General features: G+C 39.0%; 1 protein-coding gene across 2 annotated transcripts in view; it reads right to left on the reverse strand.

The window, feature by feature from the left end:
• MND1 (meiotic nuclear divisions 1) overlaps positions 1–18,623 on the reverse strand; it is a 65,694-nt gene that overhangs the window by 33,925 nt on the left and 13,146 nt on the right. The window lies entirely within an intron of this gene.

Here is an 18,623-nt window from a genome sequence, read left to right on the forward strand (position 1 = left end):
ATAAAACATCATTAAGATATCTCTGCCCTCAAAGAACATCTGCCATGGAAAAAGGCACATAAGAATTCACTCCATAAAATGAATATATATATAAGATGGTCAAAGTACAAAAAAGTACTAAACTGCTGAGGAGGAAAGATAAAAACTTAGAATAAAAGAGTCTTAAAGTGGGTCTTAATGGATATATATCTCTGGTTAACGGACAGGCTGGAGTTTGTTAGTTCAACTAGTAAAAAGAGCCAACGAGGCACAGCATGTAAAAACACAAAGATATAAAATGAGTGGCACTAGGAAGCTGTAAACAATTAGGTATAACTGGTCTGTATGGTTAGCAAAAGGCTAAGAGCAGGTTATTAGGCTGGCCAGTGGCAGGAGCTAGATTACAGACAGCCTAAAAGTCAGGCTGAGGAATCTGGACTTTATTATTCAGGATTGGGAAAGCATCCAAAAGACATTAAAGATAACTACTATAGCACACAGGAGAAAGTGACGACTGGAGACAGGGAGACTGGTGAAGACAATAATTCAAAATTCTGGGCCAGAGATAATGAAAGTCTAAGCCTAAACAGTGGCAGTGAGTCTGGAGAAGAAAGGAGAGATCTGAGGGGTATCAATTGAGGTTTAGAATGAGCCGGATATGAAGGAAAGGAACAAAAAAACCCTAAGATAACTACCTGGTTTGGGTGCCTAAGTGGATAGTAGCTCCAGAGTCTATAAAGACACAGAGAAGCAGGTTTGGGTAATGAACTGAGCTGTAAATTACTGAATGTGACTTGCCATCAAAGAGAGATGTTTAGTAGGTAGCTGAAAACACAAGTGTGGAGCTCAGTGCAGAGGTACAGGCAGGAAATACGAACTGGGGAATCAAAGGTCTGTAGATGGCAATGGAAGCCATAGGAGTAGATGAGATTTCCCAAGAGGAGCGTGCACAGCAAGAAGGGAGAGGGACTGAGGAGAGAATGCTGGGGACCAGCCTGGGGATCCTACTTTGTCAAGGTGGTTGCCTGAATTGGAGTTATTTTTTCCTATTTCAAAACCTTGACAGAAAACATATATATACTTAAGATGGGGCTACACAGGCTAAAGTCTCACGAATGGTAGTCTTAAATGGTAGTTCTTCAAAAGTGAGACTCAGGTGAAAGGAATAAACAAATCTTTCTTTACAATTTAGGAGACTGAAGTACTATTTTAAAGCCTAGATTTATATCAACTGAGTGTGTTAGCACTACTTATTTCACATCAATTTTGACAAGCTATTGCTTTCACTTAGCTTTCTGGTTGAAAAAATGAAAAAAAAAAAATGGAATAGGAGTGAAATAATAGAGTCATGAATCTAAAACAGGGCCTTGATAACAGTTTGGAAACACCAGACTAGGGTTACTACAGGAATGAAAATAGGGAAAATACAAAAAATATTTAACTAAAGAAAATGGACAATAATTGGTGATGGATTACATAGACAGCAGAACCAGAGTTAATCTTCCAATGTGAAGATACCAAAATTGTGCAAGTGACAGACCCCAGGATGATCTTCATTTGTTATACTGTTAGACATATTCAGTTAAAAATACAAGTCTGGAAAGAACACGAAGTTTCTTCTAGAGCTCAGATATTAGTTACACAGATTATAACTGCTGTCTAAGGGAGTAAGTATGGAGAAGAAAACATTCTTTAGAATCAATCTTGAAGGACATGAGAGTGGAGAGAAGAAAACAGTAGTAAATGAAAGTAAGAGATTAACAACCATAATAAACTAAAACAATTATAACAGAGGTGCCTGGGTGGCTCAGTCAGTTAAGCATCTGACTTTAGCTCAGGTTATGATCTCACGGTCCGTGAGTTCAAGCCCCGCGTCGGGCTCTGTGCTGACAGCTCAGAGCCTGGAGCCTGCTTCGGATTCTGTGTCTCCCTCTCTCTTTCTGCCCGCACCCCCCCCCCCCCCACTCATGCTCTGTCTCTGTCTCAAAAACAAATGAACATTAAAAAAATTTTTTAAAAACAATTATAAAATGTATTATAATAAAAGTTATGTGAATGAGGTCTCTCTCACTCTCAAAATACCTTACTATACTGTACTCACCTTTCTTCTTGTGATGTGAGATGAAAAAATGCCTATGTGATGAGATGAAGTGAGGTGAATGACATAGACACTGTGGCATAGCATTAGGCTACTGAGGACCTTCTGACCACACATCAGGAGAATCCTCAGCCTCCAGACACTGTGGAGAGCAAAACTGCTGATAAGGGGGAACTACTGTAGAACAGCCAGAGAGATTTTAATTGTCAAAAGTAAAGAGTTCTATAAGACAGTCAGCCTCAACAGAACTGGTAGAAGAAAGAGGTTATGAAAAGAGAAAAAGCCAGAAAAACGACACTGAAAGCATTAAGTACTGGCACCAGAAGCAGCAAAATCCAGGAGAAAAAATTGAGGCAACAGGCATAAGAAACAAATTAAGTTTCTCTCTCTCTGTGCTAGGATAGTGCCTGCTCATTTCTCTGTTGTTGAACATGTTAATTAACATACAATGTATTTATGGTCTAGTTTCTGAAATAAAGTATGAATTCACAAGGGCATAGTTAGCATGGTATCACTGTACATAGCAAGAGCACAAGAATTTGCTGAAGGACCGAACGGCTCCCCATTTCACTGAGTGTAAAAGCTTCGCAACAGTGCAGATGGCCATCCTCCTTCATTAACTCTGTGACTTAAGTTGCTACTAGTCCATTTTCATTCATTCTACTCTAGTCACACTGGCCTCTGTAATGTTTTGCAAACTTACTGGCTATGCTGTGATCTTAAGGTCTTTGTACTGGCTGTCTTCTCTGGATAGTGTCTCTCTCTCTCTCTCTCTCTCTCTCTCTCTCTCTCTCTCTGGATGTTTCTTCCCAAGATATTCACAGGTTAACTCCCTCCTCTCCTTCCAATTGTGCTTTCTCAATAAGGTCTCCTATGACCACTCAATTTTAAATCTGTACCCCACCCCCCAATTCTAGAACTACTTTTAATATTTTTCATATACCTACCACCTATTCATACTATACATAGTCTGCTTAGTAATCGTGTTTATTGTTTGAGGTCTGTCTCCCTTTACCAGAAAGTGAGCTCTACAGAGGCAGGAATCTTTGTTTTGCTCACGGACACATGTCCCCAGCACCCAAAACGGTGGCTGGCCCAGAACAGAAGCTCAATAAATACTTCTTGGATAGATGAACAGATGAATCACAGTGACAGAAAATGAGTCTTCGGGGGTGATGAAGCTTTTTCAGCACTGTATCTGAGGACATTTCACATTCAGATATTGGAAAATCCCAGAAAGGGAGAGAAAGCTGGTAAGGAGGAATCCAAAGGAGAGCACAGAGACTTGCCATGGGTATGATCAAGCACAGGTGGCCTTGGTGAAGAAAGTAGGGATGTGAGCCGTGGAACAACAAAATGGACATCTCCACGTGTGAGAGTGAGGAAAGCTAAGACCTGATGTTCTCAATTTCTCATTGAGCAGAACGCAATATCAAAACTTCTGAGAGACTGGGAGTTTTATTTAAGAACTACACATATTAAGTAGCTTTGTAATTTAACCTGTTAAATAGGAGAAAGAAATAAAAAGTTGACAACTATTTACGTTTTTGATTTAACATGAGCTTAAAAAAAATCAAATGCCACAAAAATCAAAGTCTCTTCTTATCTGGAAGAGACACTAAAAATGATGAATCAAAAATGGAATTATTAACACTTCCAGTAATGGCTTTTATCCCTTACTGAACATCAGATCAAGAATATATGTTTAATACAAATAAGACAGAAAGAACTTCCACTAAGAAAAATTAGCTTGATTTTAATATATATGACTTCTCAGCATTTGACTTCCTAAAAGGAGTCCATTTTGGGACATTACTTAGGCATAATTATTAAGGTTTACAAGGTGATTATGCCATTAGGTGGTGATCTTCTGGCTTACTACAGGAAAACAATGGAATTATTCTTTCCTCATTAACAAAGGGGCAGAAGGCCTTGGCAATAAAGAGGTAGATATAAATTTTACCAAAAGAGAAAGTTGTCCTGACTTCTAAAAAACTAACATTTTAACAAACTGAATGTAAGTTGGCAATACTAACTAAAGCAGCAAGTAATGCCACTCCAAACCATGTTTGTGATTACATTTTCTTTTGTCATTTTCCTTTTTCTTCCTTCATGTATTTAAAAGCAATGACAAGAGCAACAAACTACAAATGCAATGAGCTAAAAAGTCTCCCTGTATTCTCTGCTGTCAAAATAGTCACCCACGGGGCACTTGGATGGCTCAGTGCATTAGGTGTCCAACTCAATTTCAGCTTGGGTCATGATCTCACATTTCATGAGTTCGAGCCCTGCACTCACAGTGCAGAGCCTGTTTGAGATTCTCTCTCTCCCTCTCTCTTTGCTCTCTCTCTTTGCTCTCTCTCTGTGCTCCTCCCGCACTGCTCACTAGCTCTCTCTCCCCCTCAAAATCAACTTAAAAAAATAGAAAAAATAGTCACCTACTGCTGTACTATCACTGAGTGCCTCCAGCAAGCCAGGCCCCGAAGTACACACATGATCTCATCGGAGGCTTTAATATTGCTATGTTATGGATTAAGAAACTAGATTCAGAGACATTAGGTAATTTTGACTAGGTAGTAAATGGCAATATTGCTAGTTGAATCCAGGTCACATGGATATCAAAACCTGGCTTTCCAATGAGAATCCTGCCTCTCTGGGTATCATATGCTAAATTTGTCAACATATTACATACTAATAAGCAATGTCCAGAACAATTTCAAATGAAGTATCTTAAAAAAAAAACAAAACCAACTATATTTTGAGCTACACAGCATATACTTAGCTAAGGTTAATCTTTTGAAACTACATATTAAAAATACAATGGTATCTTTGGTCAAGAAGAACCTTTCAATGCAGCAGAAACCCCAAAATTACTGAAATAAATAAGAACCTATGGCATTAAAAAAAGTGGAAAAACCTCAGGCAGACAATATTTATGGAAGTATAAACATGTACCAATGAAAATGTATTTGTACAGCAAAACTAGCAAAAAAAAAATGATTATGCAACAAAAAAGAAAGTGGTCAAGTATTCCCATATTTCAAGGAAAAATCAAAACATAAATATTATTTGTTGATTGTAATACTATAGCCCTGCATCACTCCTGCAGCCTAAGGGGGAAGGGGGAATCAAAGATAAAGCAGAATGTTTTCTGTATAACCCAGGTATTCGTAGAGAATGGACATTATCACTGAACATTTTACTATCTGATCAATTATGCTACAGTTAAAGAACTTTATACTCCCATAAAATAATGTCCTGTTTATATTCCTATGCCTGCGGCCAACCCTGTTGGTTTACTGACTCATCTAGTCCACTTCCAACCTCCTTCCTCCCTTACCCATTACCACTCCCAGTTTCCTCTACAGCTAGAGGCGGCAGTGAAACACTGCTTCAACTTATAAAAAATTAAGCCTAAGTCTGTTGGAGAGCTTCTGGGAAAGCTTTTGTTTTCCTGTTTTCCTGCTAAGAGAGACAGTCATTCCATCAACTTCTCTTTCCTCTCTTCATTCTTCAGATAGGACAGAGGGGCTGTGGCAACCATCTTATGACCATGATGGAAAAGCCCAGACGATCACAAAGATGCCAACAATGATACCACTGAGTCATTGATCAAGATTAAGAGACACCTAGCTCTGGACTGTATGTGAGAAAAATAAACTTCCATTTAAGCCACTATTAGTCAGATATTCAATTACTTGCAGACAAAAGTAATCTTTATCAAACATCTTAGAAACCTTTAAAGCTGGTAAGAACACACTTTAGAAGCTGGCCAGTTGTATGTGTTCATTCATTCACTCATTTGTTCAAATGGTTAAGTGCCTACTTATATCGGGTTAGGTTATGGGGAAAGAAAGTTGAACATTAAAAAAAGTCTCTTAGTTTGAGACACATACTTAATATGAAAGTGAGATGTACAAATATGAGTGTGATAAATGCTCTAATAGAGCATGAACAAACTTCAATAATAGCAAAGAGGAACCATGAGATTTTGTTTTGTTTTGTTTTTTCAGAATTCAAAGTCTAGGTTTTTAAGTCAGAAAACTACAAGACTGGCCCAAACCGGTCCTGCTCTGTCCTCCCAAATGGTAAATTAAAGATAGGAGAGGAGGAAGAGAGTCTGGGAAGGAAGCAAGAAAGTTAGACACAGTGAGGATTTCTGATAACCCTGACCTACCTACAGCTATCAGAGCACAAGAGGTGCAAAGAAACACCCTAGCCTATGTCATCTGGAGCACAGTGGGCCTGGAACAGCTCCCCCTCATTCTTACAGACTACAGTGGTCTGGGAGACTTAGCTGGGAGTGAGGGTACCATGCTCAAGAAAAAGAGAGGGTGCACCAACCTGAGTAGAAGATGCAGCTGCAAGGCAGAGGACTAAGCAGCAACACTGATATTTTAGGGTGAGGCCACCCTGGATAAATGCTAAGGACCAGACTCTTCAGCCAAAACCATTCCTATGTAAGCCAGAATGCACATTATGTAGTTCTATACACACCTGGTCTTTGCAAAAAATAACAAAGGCTAAAGCAATTCTATGTATGAGTCATTGTCGTAAGCAGTTATATATGACATATTTAATTGTTACAACTATCCTACGAAGTAGAAACTATTAGAAACATTGCGCACATGAGAAAAGAGGCGCAAGAAATTTCTAGTAAATGGAAGAAGTTGGATTTGAATCTAAAGAATCTGGGTCTGGAGTCTACTCTTTACCACCCTGGTCTCTGTACCCACTATGCCCTTCACCCTCAACTGCCTTATGAGCTCCCATACATCTTTCCAGAACCAACCTAAATGTCTCCTTCCTTAACTGCAAAGGCTATCCTCAGCAGAACTAACTTTCACCCCTTTTTGTACTACCATCTTCTTCGGTAGAACACATATCACACCGTCCTGCAACGATTTGTGGATGTATGTGATGCATGTCCTCACTAAACTGCGAGGTCTTGGGGACAGGAACTGCCTAATTTATCATTATGTCCCTCTCATCAGTCACAATGTCTGACATAGCAAGCATTCACTAAACATTTACTGAACTGAATGAATTTCAGTAGAAATAATGCCTATTTTTATTTAAAAACATTTCAAAGTTGTCCACACAGCCCAATAGCGAACTGACTCTTTATTCACCCAGTTTTGGCAACAAAGAATTCTATACACTCATTTCTAAAAACTAGTTTAAAAAATAAATCTTTAAATTATCATAAGAGAATCTAGTAGTGCCTCCCAAAGCCAGCCGTGTCCGAAATCCAGCTTAGTGTGGATTTCCCAATGTAATGCTTAACTACTCCCAGAAAACACGTCTGCCAGACCTCTTCCACTAGAAATAAATGGGTTGCAAAACAGAATTTGGATGAAGAACTATGGAAGATCTTAGCAGAGCAAAATAATTTAAAAAAATAAAAAGGATAATTTCCATATTCTGACCCCTTAATTTTAAAAATCAGTTAAAAACTGCTCCATAGACTAGTTGCAGCACTAATGGAATCCTCTGTATCAGTGAATGGTCTCATAAGAACTAACTTCATATCCTTCATTTCCTTTAATTCTCACTCACTCATCAAACACCTGTCATATGCCAAGAACTGTGCTGAGTCCTGAGGATGCAGGCTAAGTGACAGGGTCAAGTAAACTAACACCTGCAGCACAGGGTGGTGGACTGGAGACACACTCAGGATGCTATGGCAGCAAGAAAAGAAATACTCAAGTCAGAATGGGGAGTCCTAGAAGGATAGACAGGGCCATGGACACAAAAACAAAAGCATCTTGGAAACGTATCCCTTTTGGGAAAAGATTTAAAAGTGTGCGTTTTGAATCAGTAGTTTTAGAGTCAAATGATACAAAGTATGCAAAAGCTCAGCTATGGTAAGAATTTTATGTCCTCCCTCCAAAGTTCCTATATTGACATCCTAACCCCAAAGGTAATGCTGATAACCTTAGGTAGGTAAGGCCTTTCGGAGGTGCTCACATCATGTGGGTGGAGCCCTCAAGAATAGGATTAGTGCCATACAAAGAGGCTCCAGAAAGTGCCCAAGCAATTAAACCATGTGAGGATACAATAAGAAGCCAGTGACCCGAAGAGTGCTCCTATCTGAGCAGTTTCCAGAACTGTGAGAACAAATTTCTGTTGTTTATAAGCTCCCTAGTCTGTACTATTTTGTTATAGCAGCCTGAATGGGCTAAGACAAACTCTTCAAATGGTACCTGGCTAAGTGCTCAATGAATTTTGGCTGCCATTTCAACATCAGGATCAGTGGTCCCCTTGGTCCCCCTTGGGGATCCCCTCCATCCATCAAAATCTACTTAACCTGCAGCTCAAAATAATCATTTCTAAGAATTCTCCTTTAAGTATGTTGGATTTATAAAAATCTTACATCCTCTAAACTCATATAACTAGGACCCATAGAAAAGATAGTATTTGGCACTACTCTTACATAAACTGAAAGTTGATGATGTCTTTTCACAAAAGTTAATTAACTATTTAAGGTATTTATCTTGCCTTACCAAGTACAGTGTAAATTATTCAACACGAAATGCACATTCTATTATTTTTATACTGCCCAAACAACTTAGAACAGTGTGTGCACAGAGCAGGCATATAGTCATATCTGTCAAAGCAGTTAATGCAACACCAAACAGTTGATGGCTTATGTGCCATCTTAGAAGATGTTAAAGAAAAACATAAATTATAACCATGAGGCTTTTAGACTGTCTTTAATAATGATAAATATATATAACCTAAAGGCAAGAGAGAAAAAAAATGTTTCCTGATTTAATTTTCAGATCTACCACAAGAATGTCCATTCTCAAGAGATGAATACGTTCCTGCACATAATTGGAATCACTGGTAGAACCAAAGCAGAACAGAATGAATGAATGAATGAATGAATGAATGAATGAGAGAGAGAAAGAAAGAAAGAAAGAAAGAGTGGGAGGGAGGAAAGAGGAAAATTTAGAGTTCCCTCACTCTGTCTAATCTGGAAGTCGTTTAACAAGAAACTCAAAAGAAGTTAACCTCTCACTTTGGCAATATGCCAAATAAACTAATCCTTCAGTACAACCTTGAATTTGGAATCTGCTTCACTGTCACACTAAATAAGTACCTTCTATCTTTATATAAATCCTACCATCTCTTGCAGCATTTTTTTAATTTTTATTTTATTTTATTTTTTTTAACGTTTATTTATTTTTGAGACAGAGAGAGACAGAGCATGAACGGGGGAGGGGCAGAGAGAGAGGGAGACACAGAATCGGAAGCAGGCTCCAGGCTCTGAGCCATCAGCCCAGAGCCCGACGCGGGGCTCGACTCACGGACCGTGAGATCGTGACCTGAGCTGAAGTTGGACGCTTAACCGATGCAGCATTTTTAATCTTACCACTCATTCATGAAACTAGCCATATTACACTTTCACTCTTAACTTTAGCACAGGTACATGTTCTTTCTTTTTTTTTCTTTTTTTTTTTAAATGTCTATTTATTCTTGAGAGATAGAGAGAGACAGAGCAAGAGCAGGGTTGGGGCAGAGAGAGACACAGAATCCGAAGCAGGCTCCAGGCTCTGAGCTATCAGCACAGAGCCCAACGCGGGGCTTGAACCCACAGACCGTGAGATCATGACCTAAGCCAAAGTCAGACACCTTAACCAACTGAGCCACCCAGGCATCCCACAAGTTCTTTCTTCTAAGGAACAAATCTTAACTTCTACAAACTACCTCCAGGATCTTGTAAAATGTTTTGCACGTAGGAGACCCTCAAATATTTGTTCTGACTGACCAAATAAACTTACAGTATATCGTGGATGAGTACTAATTTAGCTGGATCTGTTGGCTACCATAGACTGAGTACCTAGTACGCCAGGCTTTACATAAATCACTTAATCTGTATCACAACCCTTTGAAGTATACTCTATTTTACAAACTGGGAAACTGAGGCTTTAAAGAGCTAAAGAAAGTTTTCCAAGATCCTACAGCCAGTAAGAAGTAAAGCTGTGATTTCAATCCATGTCTGATTTCTAACTACTTCTCTTTCCATTGAGCCACATTGCTTCTCTAAAATGATAAGCAATCTCCAGAACCATGGTTGAGGGGCACAGAATGATACTGACATGCCATCTCAAATTTCAGTTAAAGAATAAAGTAGGTTTAGGTCAGTGAAAAGGCACTAAGGCTTTTGTTTTTGTTTTTTAATAACTATATACAGCAAATGTCAAGGGCTATCAACATTTTACAAATGACATCAAAATCATGTTTTTTGTTTACCTCTGGAGTGTTTAGAACAGAGGATATAGGACTACTGCCTAGGTGTACATCTCTGACTTGACCTGATTTCTAAGCAGGTGTGTAAGATTAATCTTTGACATCCAACTTGTCAATGGAGGTGGGGAGGGAGGGGTGTGTCACAAAATACATTTGATGCCAACTCTCAGACCTGTAGGAAGAGGGATATATTGACAGTAACTAATGAGAACATCCTATTCCTCGAACACTCAGAACAAACAGTGATATTAATTTCACTTTTTGAAAATAGATTCACTGTACTAGAGATTCTTACTAGATCTCTTCTTTACTTCTCTTAAGGCTTGCCAAGCTCCCCCACTTGCTAAGTAGATATTATGCTAAATCCAGAGGCAAAGAAATAAAAAACGTACATTTGGCTGTTTTTTCCTCAAAGGTAAAGAGTTCCTCTGGCTCAAGAAGTCAACCAACAAATGTTTAATCAGCACCTGTTATGCCCAGTTTCAGGCACAAATAATTGCCCAGAAGAAGGTAAGATATACCCCCAAAACACCAACCATAAAGAAACAAATTGATAAACTGGCCTTCAACAAAATTAAAACCTTCTGTTCCTCAAAAACTAGTTAAGAGGATGAAAAGACAAATTGAAGACTGGTAGAAAAAAAGTTCAGAGAACATTTGTCTAGGAGGGGATCTGTACCCAGAATATACAGAGAATTGTCTAAACTCAATAATAAAAACCCAAGTTTTAAAAAAGGCAAAAAGAAATTTTTTTTTTTTAAGTAAAAGATCTGTACTGACACTTTGGCAGTGAAGACTTATGGATGACAAATAAACACATGCAAAGATGCTCAACATTATTAGTCACTGGGGAAATGGAAAAAAGCCACAATATCACTCTATACTTATTAGAATGGGTATCATACCAAGTATTGACAAGGATGTGGAGAGACCAGGAACTCTCATACACTCCTGACTGGAATGTAAAATGGCACAACTATTTCAGAAAACAGTTTGGCAATCTCTTAAAAAGTTAAACATAAACTTGCCACATACAATCCAGCCATTCCATTCCTAGGTATTTACCCAATATAAATAAAAACATATGTCCCTACAAAGGCTTGTACACAAATATTTATAGCAGCTTTATTTCTAATAGCCCAAAACTAGAACACACAAAAGCCCCAAACGTCTATCAACAGCTAAACAGACTGTCATATACTCATACAATGGAACACCACTAAGCAATAAAAATAAATGAATAAGACAGCAACATGGATACATCTTTAAATAATTATGCTCAGTAAAAGAAGCCAGGAAAAAGAATACATTACTGTATGATTCCATTTATATAAAGAACTCTTAGAAATATCATTTTTAAAAAATTAAAAAGAAGGGGGGGGACCTGGGTGGCTCAGTCGGTTCAATGTCCTACTTCGGATCAGGACATGATCTCACAGCTCTTGAGTTCGAGCCCCGCTCATCGGCCTCTGTGCTGACAGCTCAAAGCCTGGAGCCTGCTTCAGATTCTGTCTCTCTCTCTCTCTCTCTTTCCGCTCCCCTCCCCGCCCCTGCTGTTCATGCTCGCTCTCTCTCAAAAATAAACATTAAAAAATTTTTTTTTAACTCTTGGAAATATAGTGACAGAAAGCAAATCAGTGGTTGCCTAGGGATGGGGGCAGGGGAAACAGTGCAAAGAAGCGAAGGGCAGGAGAGAAAGACTAAAAAGGGGAATAAAGAAACTTTTAGGGATGAAGGATATGCTCATTACCTTAATTGTAGTGATGGTTTCATGGATGTATACATATGCCAAAACTCAGCAATTTATAAACTTTAAATACGAGAAATTTTTGAATGTCAAATATTCTTCAATAAAGCAATTAAAAACTAATCAAGAAGACTTATACATATGAAAAGTTAAAAAAAAAAATTTAAATCTGTGTATGTATCCTCTAAGATGGCCAAAATGATCCCTGCCCCTTGCTATTTATGCCCATTTGTAATCTCTGCTTGCAACTGGGCTGTATTTAATGACTTGTTTCATTAAAACACACTACAGCAGATGTAAAGAGATGTCACTTCCAAGATTAAGTTACAAAAAAACACAGTAGTGTCCTTCTGCCTTGGACTCTCCACACACTTGCTCTGTGAACTGTCCTATGGAGAAGCCCAGGATATAAGGAATGAGGGAGGCCTCTGCCTAAAAACTATCAAGGAATTAAGGCCCTCAGTCCAACAGCCTTCAAAGGGCTAAATCCAATAACTATATGATTGAGTTTGGAAGTTAATCCTCTCCCAGATGAACCTTCTGATGAGTACACAGCCCCAGCCAACTGTCAGACTACAACCTCATGTGAGACTCTGAGCCAGACGTACCTAACTAAACCACGTCTGGATTCCTGATCCACAGAAACTGTGAAATATCTATGTTTGTTTCTTTAAGCCACAAAATTTTGGAGTACACAGTTTGTTACAAAGTAACAGACAACTAATAAAAAATCTAAGTCACATTTATATAAAAGAAAGTCTTCAAAGCAATTATATCCATTTAGAACACATTCAGCTACAGTAACAGAACATTTGACTAAAACTGGATTAAACAGTCCAGACGTGAGACAGTCCAAGGTTAGTGCAGCATTTCAAAATGCCACCAGAGACCCAAGCCCTTTCTATTCAGGCTCTGACACTGAGGGTCAGGTCTCCATCCTAATGCATGTTATTGTAGGGTTATAATATGATCTCATGTCCACTATGGAAAAGAAGGGGAAGGGGTTTTGCCTTTATCAGGAAAGTAAACACTTTCCTACAAACCTCAGAGATACTCTTCCACTTATATCTCACTCATCAGAACTGTTTTCCATTGCCACCCTTAGTTGCAAAGGAGTGTGGGAAGATGAGCATTTTTCTTTTTTTTAAGTAAGGCACACTGCTGCCTCAACAAAGTGTTTTGTTAGTAAAGAAGAAAGGGGCAGTGCTCATTACATAGGCAACCAGCAGTATGAGCCAAAGCAATACATTATATCATGGTAAAACCAAAAATATTACAGTTTGTTTAGAGAAGGCCAAACCCACTATAAGCTATGGGGCCTTGAGAAGGTTTCTGAAAAGAGAGATGTTTAGAATTTGGCTAAGTAGAAAGGAAGAGCAAGGCAATTCTCAAAGAGGATAAAGGAACAAAAAACCATGAAGACAGGAAAATGCAGTAAGACCTGAAAGTATATTACCCTGTATAAAGTTTTAATTGTCATGATTAACTTTTCAAAAAATTGCTGACTGGCAAATATGCATGTTGTTTCCTAGCATGGAAAATATGTGGCATCACGTTTATTTTTGTTTTGTTTTGTTTTGTTTTAATATATGAAATTTATTGTCAAATTGGTTTCCATACAACACCCAGTGCTCATCCCAAAAGGTGCCCTCCTCAATACCCATCACCCACCCTCCCCTCCCTCCCACCCCCCATCAACCCTCAGTTTGTTCTCAGTTTTTAACAGTCTCTTATGCTTTGGCTCTCTCCCACTCTAACCTCTTTTTTTTTTTTCCTTCCCCTCCCCCATGGGTTTCTGTTAAGTTTCTCAGGATCCACATAAGAGTGAAACCATATGGTATCTGTCTTTCTCTGTATGGCTTATTTCACTTAGCATCACACTCTCCAGTTCCATCCACGTTGCTACAAAAGGCCATATTTCATTTTTTCTCATTGCCACCTAGTATTCCATTGTGTATATAAACCACAATTTCTTTATCCATTCATCAGTTGATGGACATTTAGGCTCTTTCCATAATTTGGCTATTGTTGAGAGTGCTGCTATAAACATTGGGGTACAAGTGCCCCTATGCATCAGTACTCCTGTATCCCTTGGATAAATTCCTAGCAGTGCTATTGCTGGGTCATAGAGTAGGTCTATTTTTAATTTTCTGAGGAACCTCCACACTGTTTCCCAGAGTGGCTGCACCAATTTGCATTCCCACCAACAGTGCAAGAGGGTTCCCGTTTCTCCACATCCTCTCCAGCATCTATAGTCTCCTGATTTGTTCATTTTGGCCACTCTGACTGGCGTGAGGTGGTATCTGAGTGTGGTTTTGATTTGTATTTCCCTGATAAGGAGCGACGCTGAACATCTTTTCATGTGCCTGTTGGCCATCCGGATGTCTTCTTTAGAGAAGTGTCTATTCATGTTTTCTGCCCATTTCTTCACTGGGTTATTTGTTTTTCGGGTGTGGAGTTTGGTGAGCTCTTTATAGATTTTGGATACTAGCCCTTTGTCCAATATGTCATTTGCAAATATCTTTTCCCATTCCGTTGGTTGCCTTTTAGTTTTGTTGGTTGTTTCCTTTGCTGTGCAGAAGCTTTTTATCTTCATAAGGTCCCAGTAATTCACTTTTGCTTTTAATTCCCTTGCCTTTGGGGATGTGTCGAGTAAGAGATTGCTACGGCTGAGGTCAGAGAGGTCTTTTCCTGCTTTCTCCTCTAGGGTTTTGATGGTTTCCTGTCTCACATTCAGGTCCTTTATCCATTTTGAGTTTATTTTTGTGAATGGTGTGAGAAAGTGGTCTAGTTTCAACCTTCTGCATGTTGCTGTCCAGTTCTCCCAGCACCGTTAGTTAAAGAGACTGCCTTTTTTCCATTGGATGTTCTTTCCTGCTTTGTCAAAGATGAGTTGGCCATACGTTTGTGGGTCTCGTTCTGGGGTTTCTATTCTATTCCATTGGTCTATGTGTCTGTTTTTGTGTGGCATCACGTTTAAAAGATAAAACATGGGTAAAGGATCTGAATACGTATTTCTCTAAGGAAGATATACAAATGGCCCGTAAACACATGAAATGATGCTCAACATCACTAGTCACCAGGCAAATAGAAAGCAAAACCGTAACTAGATGCCACTTCACAACCACTAGGATGGCTAAAGTCAAAAAAGTCAGGTAATGATATATTTCAGTGAGGATATAGTAAAACTGGAAGCTTCATGCACTGTAAAAATGGAAACTGGTGAAGCCAAATTAGAAAGAAGTATGGAAGTTCTTCAAACAACTAATCATGTTGTCATATGACCCAGCAAATCCCAAGAGAAATGAAAAAATGTCCACACAAAAACTTGTACATGAAAGTTTATAGCAACATTGCATATTAACAGTCAAAAGGTGAAAACAATCCAAATGGCCATTAACTGAGGAATGGATAAACAAAATGTGGTATATTCATATAACGGAACATTATTTGGCCATAAAAAGGAATGAAGTACTTCTACTACAACATGGACAAACTTTGAAAACATTACGTTAAATTAAAGAAGCCAGTTGAGAATGATACACATGCTGTGATTCCACTCATATGAAATGTCCAGAACAAGAAAATTTATGAGAGACAGAAAGTAGCTTACTGGTTGCCTATGGCTAAGGCAAGGATAAGTGGGCTTCGTCCACCTTGGTCCAAACCACCATTATTTCATAGCTGGATTATTTCAATAACTTAACCTACTTGGTTTCCTGGCTTCCATTCTTTGCCCACTAATGGATTCTGAGTGCCTAGGATAGTTATCACAGAAGACAGTAGGTATTCAATAATTTAGTTGTTATTATTCTGACTCCCAAGTCCTATGCTCTTTTCCAGTTTTTTTCTCCTGATTTATTTTGCAAATATCATGGTAGGAGAGACAGTGCTACTCAGCATTCAAACTCCCTTCCTATTTTGGGGAACTGCTGGTACCAATAGGAGGCAGCTACCTCTCATCACAAAAACTGGAAACTCCATGGGACGCCTGGGTGGCTCAGTCAGTTAGGCATCCGACTCCTCTGATTTAGATTCAGGTCATGATCCCATAGGTTTAGGAGATTGAGCCCTGCACTGGGCTCTGTGCTGATAACACAGAGCCTGCTTGGGATTCTCTCTCTCCCTCTCTTTCTCTGCCCCTCCCTCTGCACTCTCTCTCTCTCTCAAAACAAATAAATAAACTTAAAAAAAAAAAAAAAAAGAGAGAAGAAGAAAGAAACTAGACACCCCAATTACTTATTTCGCCAGTTCCCCTGGCAACCAGAGTGTGAGAATGTAACCCAGGCTTGGCCAGATTACATGTACCTCCACAAAATGTGACTGGTAGCTGGGACAGAAGTTTTTTGAGGGATTTTTAAGTTTGTTTTCTTTTCTTTGGCAGCAGCAACATCTGGTTCTTCAGCCTGAGTTAGAAGCACCAGTGGAATCATCTTCTGAGGTCAGCAATGTCAGTAGAGCTAGGCGCAGTGTTCATGGCTCTGGAGCAGCAGAATCCTCACCAGACAGGTTTCATGGTGTGACTTTGGCTGTGGTCTGGCTGTGTACCTTCCCTCAGTTCCTGCCTACTTTTAGAACTGGGTTTCCAGCCTTCCCAGTGATTCTGCAAATCCATCTTGTATCTTTCAACAAATTCCTTTTCTGCTAATGTCAGCCAGTTAATATGCATTGCTTATAGTTAAAAACAATGACTGACAGAGGGCTCCTTACAAACTAACTCTTTAACCTTCTTAAACCCGTGAGCAACATTTTAAATAGTGGTATTTCAGGAGGATTTTCCTATGAAGAAATGTAATCTCACGTTACCTCCAAACAGAAATAAATTCATTTCCTTTACTATTCTTTTTTTTTTTAATTTATTTATTTATTTTGAGAGAGAGAGCGTGTGTGGGGAAGGGACAGAGAGAGAGGGAGACAGAGAATCCCAAGCAGACTCCATGCTGCCAGCACAGAGCCCAACACAGAGCTCGGAACTCATGAAACCATGAGATCATGATCTGAGCTGAAACCAAGAGTCAGACACTTAATTGACTGAGCCACCCAGGCGCCCCTCCTTTACTATTCCTTTTTTAAAAAAAAATTTTTTTTTAACGTTTTTATTTTATTTTCTGAGAGACAGAGACAGAGTGCTAGTTGGGGAGGGGCAGAGAGACAGGGAGACACAGAATCTGAAGCAGGCTCCAGGCTCTGAGCTGTCAGCACAGAGCCCAACGCGGGCTCGAACCCACGAACCGTGAGATCATGACCTGAGCTGAAGTTGGACGCTTAACCCACTGAGCCACCCAGGCGCCCCCCTCCTTTACTATTCTTGATTAACTTTTCCCGGTCCTGTTATCTTCTCGAGAATCAGAATTCTTCCTCGCCTCACTCCAAAACAAGTCCATTGCCTATTTCCCTGAAGTTCCATTTCTTACCTACACTATAAATTCCACATGGTAATTCACCCCCTCAGTTACATAAAAGAATAAAAAAATACTTCATTAAAATGTATTGAATGCTTGTAGTACAGACTAAATGCATGTTCTTGGAAACAATCAAGATTTCCTTTAATAGCTGAATGAATAAACAAACTACAGCACAACCATGAAATGGAATATTATTTAGCAATAAAAAGAAATGAGCTATCAAAAAAAAAAAATGAGCTATCAAGCCACCAAAAGACACGGAGGAAAGCTAAATATACATTACTAAGTGAAAGAAGCCAATCTGAAAAGGCTATAGACTGTACGATTCCAACAATATCATATTCTGGGAAAGGCAAACTACAGAACAGTAAAAATACCAGTGGTTGCTAGGAGTTAGGGGAGAGGGAAGGATGGAGGGATAACTCCAGCACAGGAGATTTTTAGGGCAGTGAAACTATTCTGGAATCCTGCATTCTGTATCCTATAATTGTGCATATATAACATTTATGCATTTGTCAAAATTCACAGAATATGCAATATAAAATGTGAACCCTAATATATAGTATGGACTTTATTTAATAACAAGAGATCAATACTGACTCATCAATTATAACATGTACAACACTAACACAAAATGTAAATAATAGGGTAAATTTTGTGTTTGGTGGGGTGTAGGGGGTGGTACAGGTGTCCCCATTTTTCAAAAGTTCATGTTATACCACTTTGTTTTTATGAAAGACCTACATTAGTACCTATTTTTGCTGAGAGAAATCTGAAGGGTATTTTGCTTTTACAAAAAAAAGATAAAAAGCAAAAAGAGTGTTCAGCATTCATTTTGCAGCAAGCCCTTATAGAGGCAGCGTGCACCCAGAGCAGTGAGAGTGGCCCCAAGCTCCTTCCCTGGGAACTATACTCAGTATGTCAGCATCAAGCTCCATAGCATCGAACTGTGTCTATGAGCCTTTGTGCTTTACTTTGATGTATTTTGTGCATCCATTAGCAAGATGTGCCCTAAGGTATCAGAAAAGCCTAAGAAAGGTTACTTTTGGGGTCTAAAATCACTCAAAGGTTTTTTCCATATAGGTTAATGGTAATTGCTTTTTTGCTTCACACCATTTTAGCTCACAAAAAGTTTCAT

The sequence above is a fragment of the Leopardus geoffroyi genome, chromosome B1, assembly GCF_018350155.1.
Source record: "Leopardus geoffroyi isolate Oge1 chromosome B1, O.geoffroyi_Oge1_pat1.0, whole genome shotgun sequence".
Classification (NCBI taxonomy): domain Eukaryota; kingdom Metazoa; phylum Chordata; class Mammalia; order Carnivora; family Felidae; genus Leopardus; species Leopardus geoffroyi.